Raw genomic sequence first — 6,813 nt, forward strand, 5'->3', positions numbered from 1 at the left:
TAAGGAAAATGAGAAGGTTGTGGAGGGCTTAAAAAAACATGTCAATTGGTGGAAAGAGCACTTGCAAGAGAAAGGAGACCAAAGTGATTATGCTAAGTGGATCAATCCGGTCCTTGCCTATTGGGAGAATCTTATGCTAAACATGCAAACCCCTAGTGCAAGGGAAGACATTGGATTTTATGACTTTTGGCCAAGGAGTGTATGCGAAAAAGCTGAGCCTCTTAACCTTCAAGTGGAGGATAATGTAGATGAAGGGTTTGATGTAAATGAGGACCATTATTGTGGTCCAATGCGCAACAAACCTGCTGAAGAGTTCAACCCGACTCTTGATGTGTCTAAAGGAGATTTTGCGCTTGTACAACCTTGTGATGCAAATTACCCAATATGGTTGGGAGTGACAACAAGTGATGTTGATCAAAACAACAACTCGATAAACTACCTACAAGTTCAGATACAATATTGGGCACCAATTTCAAAGAAGAAGAATGCAAGTGATGTGGAGGTTTATAAGGATTGCTGGAACAAGTATTGGCGAGAGAACAGAAATGATCCTCAGCGCTGGGAAGATACTAGCTGCATCATTTGGGCATGGAAGCCCAAGGGTGGACGACTTCCAGAGAAAATCAAGATTCCAAAGGCTATAATACTGAAGGCCAAATAGAATCAATTGAATCAACATGTCAGTGCAGTTGAGCAAGAATGATTTGTTAGCATATGGGCAACTAGCTTCGTAATCTTTTAGCAATGTTGTATGAAGCTACCAAACTCATAGTTCGATCATTATTCAGATTGTAAGGCTTTCTTAAGCTTTTAGATTTATGGTTCACCCATTGTTCAAGAATTTTGATTCAATACAGATGGTGATCTTTTTAATTCTATCATCTAGACTTTCTTACAACTTAAAGTTACATTGAATATCCTTTCTTTGTTAAAGTTTCTGTGTTTGATGGTCAACTGCTGGAGGCTATGTGATATAACAAGCTTAATTCCTGGTGTGCATGTGTGTGTGTGTGTGCAGGCAAATTTACATCCCACCACCAACATCATATACACTTGTTACAAATGTACAATAGTATATAAATCATATCGCATTATTCAAATGCTTGTTGAGAACATCCAATAATAAATCTTGCATATCGTACAGTAAACATTGTATTGGATCTAACAACAAAGAATGCTTGTTGAGAACATCCAATAATAAATCTTGCATATCGCACAGTAAACATTGTATTGGATCTAACAAAGAATTGTCCCAAAATTGTGCATATTTCCCAAAATTCCTAAATTTGAGTTCATGGGTTTGGTGTAACTAGAAACTCTCCAAGGTGCCTCCCTCCCGTTGGTGAACGGATCGAGAATGAAACCACCTGTTTTTCCTATGACATTCACCACAATGGTGAATTTAGTAGTAGTGGGTGACCTGTGGACATGAAGCTATGTCCTCCACACTCCACCAAGAGAAACTCCTCCCACTATGCCCTCTGACATCTCCGACCACCATCACCGTCAGTGCGCTCCAACTGCCATCACTACCGGTGCCCTCCAACCCACCATCAGGTCCTCCAACTACCAATGGCACTTACAACATGCATGGCCAACTCTGAGGGTACTCATGGAGGAAACACCCCTCTCCCTTTCCCAAGGCAGTGCGAGATCCTCTTTGAGCACCATCTCCCTTTTCCCGAGAGAAGATCTTACACAACATGATGAGGGGTTGGGACTTCAAGGAGGAGGCCACCCAAGGAGGAGTTAAGGAGAGCACTCTCTCCAGAGTGTAGCACATTTTGGTTGGTAGCACATTAATCGATGTAGCACATTCTCTCTTGTATGACATTCTCTCTTGGAGCATAGTCTCTCTTGTATCATTCTTTTTGGCATTTTGGTATACACTGTTATGCTCTTGTGGTGTTTTGTCTATCTCTCTCTGTGAGTGAGGTGAGTGAGCAGTCAGTGGTGTGGGTGTGGTGTGAGTGAGAGGCCTGTAGGGATACTACAGTGCTAGAGGTGGTGGATGGAGAGCACGATAGATAGTGTAGAGCATAGGTCTTGCATATCTAACCACTGAGGTGGAGTCATCTTTGGCGGGTATACTTCCCTGAGAGGATCCACGCTCCCTTTCCCCCAATCCTAGTGTGTGTTGGTAGTCCGCGAGGACTGGTGGAGTCATGCACAAATGCTGTAGAAGTGCCATGGATTTCGAGGACAACTTCAAGGGAACTCATTCCCAAGAATTGCTCGGCAGCACTTCGAAAGCTTCCTTCAAAACCCCAAGCACAAAATCTGAAGGAATGGGGAAATATTCCTCGTTAGGATAACAAGTAGAGTATCTAGTAGTAGCATTAATGTAGCAAATGACCCAATGATGGAGAGTAGGCCTAGGCCACGACCAAGTTGGGAAACCCCATCTTTACCCCAAGAGAGAACTAATATGGGCCCGGATTTGTCCAACAAACCACACTAGTACGGAGTGTCCACATTTAAGACCCCAACCCACTCTCTAATGTGCTTATACTACCAAAAGTGGGTCAATCATGAAACCTCAAAGTGTTACCACAAAAGAGTTGCCCAAGCAAGGGCTCTACCTTAGGCCTTGCCATCTAACCCGAGACAACTGCTGGCCTTTCCAGCCCTAGCACAACACAATACACCTCATTATGGCCACCATGAAGTGGCCCAGCAAGGAATCCTTAGGGTACCCGAAGTACCCTTGCCACCCCTAGTTCTTTCGCCACAAGCACCATTACCTCAAGTGACCCTGTTCGCTAGTTAACCCTGACCAAAATCTTTAAAGAAGGAGAGGAGGGAGAAGCTATTAACAACACTACCTTTGAACCCCCCGATCCAAGTAGCCCACGCCAACAAATCCTAAGTCACTACATTATGGAGAGTGAGCATATGTACCCTGCGTACCTAGCAGGCCACACCACCATGGGAACAAGACTTGAACAGCATGTCTAAACGACAGTATATATAGTGTTATCACTGTGTTGGACGTCATCGAATAGCTAAGTGCCCAATCAAAAAAGTAATGGCTAGTACTCTTGTGTGAGTACTCCCACCTTCACTCCTTTATGCACAAGCTGTGGGATAGACCATATGTACAAGAATTATCCATTGGGAAACGGGTATAATGGGGAAGGGAAATGAAGCTAAACCTAGTACCAGCATTAACTTGTTGAGTATACGGGACTGCTTCATTCACAGAGTACCTCTGAATGTACCTCTGAATGTAGTCACTCGAATTCAAAGTAGAAGGAGAGCCGTAGCTCACGCTGTCACCGAAGCGTCTACTTCACAGAAGCAAGAAACCCCCCCGACAGTCAAGGATCTTATCTTCTAAGGAGGTCCCTAAACAAGTACGAGAAACTAGGTATTCTCGAAAGAAAAAGGCCACAAATATCAGTAAAGCCATGTGGTTATAAAAGTGGGTCCGATGAGGGGACAACTACCAACGTGTCATCTTCCGCATTTGATGAATAAAAGATACTACCATCTACCCCTCAAGCAAGAGAGAGAATAGACCCCAATCGGCTACCCAAGCAGTTAGCCGATTATCCAAACCCAATCAAGAAAAAGGAAAAGGCTAAAGGCATCTTAGGAGTTGGTCGAGGATTGTTAAGCTCGATTGGAGAAGAAACCTCAAGAAATTCAAGCTGCAAGAAGTTCCTCTATGCCTAACTTACAACCAACGGAGGAGACCCAAGAGCTCCACATAGGTCCCGACAACCAAGCACTCCCTAAGAATCTCCCTCAAGATGTAGACCCAAAAGCCAGGACGATCCCACACCAGGTAGATCTTGTTTACGGCGTACATTAAGAATCTTGGGGATGACCACCCAAGAATATCAGACACACAATGAAGTCCATATCCTTATACCCTACACCTTGAAAAGCCTAAGCATGAATAGGGATAATCAAACTCGTGAACCTACACCCATTCTGAGAGACATTGCAGGACTTTCCTCCTTTCTATATTCACAAGTCCAAATTCCCATTGGCACCTTACTCCAAGGAATTACGAGTCTATGGAAGGACTTGAAGGATTGGATGAAGGAAGGCTTGGAGCAGGAATGGAAGAACAACTGGAACTAGGAAGTTTTGATGAGATTGATGAGGATGAATTCATAGAAACAAACAGGATTACTAGCATTCCTATAGTCTAAATGAACAAGCTGGGGTAGTATTTTCAAGGAGATGAACTTAACACAGCATTGCCCTTAACTTTTGACGACCTTCAAGTCACCACCATCCTAGATGGTAGGGCATGAGTAAGTATTGTTACCAAACAATGCTAAGAAAAATGGGGAAAACCTCCTATGGATGACACTTCATTAATCGTGAAACTAGCTAACAAAGCCATCACAAAGCCCATAGGTCTTTTGTGGGATTTGAAAATCAAGATTCTCGAACCAATTTCTGACACACCTTCGTGTGGTGATGAAATTTGGCCAGCAGCTTGTTTCCTGATTGCATCTTAGGATGCCCCTTTATGAGAGAATCGATTTCTGACACACCTTCGTAGTGATGAACTTCAGCCAGCAGCCTGTTTCCTATGATTGCATCTTAGGATGCCCCTTTATGAAAGAAACCAAGATGATCCATGATTGGGACATGGATCGCATTTACATCCGAAAAAGGACCGAATGCTAAAGGTCAATCTACGCACTTGGAAGATCCATCGAATGAGTAGGGGACCCCTAGCATAGTATTCAGTGACTACTGCAAGATCCACAACAATACACTTATGCTAAAGGTCAGCCTACGCACTTGGAAGATCCATTGAATGAGTGGGGGATCCCTAGCAGAGTATTCAGTGACTCCTACAAGATCCACAACAGTACACTTATGCCAAACGTGCCATAAAACATTGGATGATGAATGGGATAGCATGGAATTCGCACCTCCCTAGAGCCGGAAGACTCTGGGAATTGGATGCACATCCTTGCTACCATGTAGATACTTCCAAAATGGACGATTACAAGATTTGCCACGGTCGACGTGCAAGAGATCACATCCCTCTACATGCTCAGTGTTGTGTGTATGCCCGATGCTATGGCATCGGAGGAAAGGAGGCATACATCTTCGCGATGAGATATGTGGAAGCTATTGACGCATATTCCTACTTTTGTCAAGAAGATGTATGTGTCCCCTATCTCAATTAACATTGTAACCACAAAAAAGGAAGAATCAATCGATTCCCAGTCTAAACCCCAAAAGTTTTGCCACTCTGCATGTAAAGCACGAAACAAAAAATTGGCACTAACTGAGCAAGAACCCAAAAAGGCTAATGGATGAGGAAAAAAATGGATGAGGAAAGTGCCAAAGTTAAGTAGACCAAACAAGTCCCCAAATACTTCAAGGCCTACAAGGTAGGAGACCATTTTGTACAATACGAAAATGCCTAAAGAACCCATGATAGGAAGCTATGAACATCTTATTATGGCCCGGCTAAACTCAAGGAAATCAACTTAGCAGGTCGAGGGAAAGATCCGTGGCCCATTACATTGTGAAAGACCTCTCTGCAGAAGAAGAGAAACACCTTACTAACCTCCGCACAGAATTTCAGGATTGCTTTTCTTGGAAATATGTGGGTAGGAAGGGCGTACCTCCTGATGTGGTCAAACACACCATTCCCATTGTAGATTGGAATCGCCATCTGTTGGCATTCATCGCATCGTTCGACGTATTTTGCGACATCTCCAAACAAGGTTTTCCTTGCTAGAAGGATCTTTCGAGCAATAGTATATGCTGCAAAGTTTTGCGACTCTAGAGTGGGCTTGCTCCAAAATAGAAACATATTCATCCTCACAGACATTGTGTCTAATGATTTCATCCTTTCCTTATTTGTAAAGTTTCCCTGCCAGTCAATTGATAGTGGTGGATTTCTTGATGAGGCATCTTGCCCAATCCTTGTTGATTGGTGCTTCGGTGGGTAGGCCATTAACTAGGAAGTGTGCAACTTCCTCTCCCCATTCGGGAATCAAGCATAGTTGGAACAAGGGGCATTTTGCAAGTCATCATCAACACCCACCAGTGGCTCTCCATTAGGAATTGTGCGACATATGGTTGACCAAAACATGTTGACCAAAACATGTTGGGGCCTTTACATACCATATCGATAAAATCAACACCCACCAATGGGTGTTGACCAAAACAAGGGGCATTTTGCAAGTCATCATCAACACCCACAAGTGGCTCTCCATTAGGAATGTGCGACATATTGACCAAAACATGTTGGGGCCTTTACGTACCATATCGATAAAATCAAATTCTAGCAAAATTAGGAACCATATGGTGATTCTATCAGTGGTGCAAGGTTTATTCACCAGATAGAGAAGAGCTTGAGAGTCTACGAAGAAAACAAATTTGGTCACCAATGACAAAACTTTTTAACTGTATAGACCATGGCCAACCCTTCTCTTTCTGTGGTGGTATAGTTTTGTTCTACTTTGTTTAACTGGTGATTCTGGTAAAGCTAATAGAGAAATCCCTGTTATGTTCTCCAAGTTGAGCTAGCACACAACCAATTGCGAAGGCAGAGGCATTTATATGGACAAGAAATATGATTTCCCAATTAGGGGATCTCAAAATGGGAGCGCACCTTTTTTAGGGTATCATATGCTTGTTGACAATTCTATGTCCATTCAAAATCACTAGGAGTCCATAAAGGGGACAAGCTATGTTGGCATATATAAAGATGAAACACTAGGGTAGTAATAACTGACATGCCCCATAAATTGCTGGACTGCTTTGAAGTTGGTAGGGGGTGGCAGGTTAAGAATGAGTTGCACCTTGCTGTCATTTGTGGAGATA

This window comes from Cibotium barometz, chromosome 31 (genome assembly GCF_041138505.1).
Source record: "Cibotium barometz isolate CiBa-2024 chromosome 31, ASM4113850v1, whole genome shotgun sequence".
NCBI classification, from domain to species: Eukaryota; Viridiplantae; Streptophyta; class Polypodiopsida; order Cyatheales; family Cibotiaceae; genus Cibotium; species Cibotium barometz.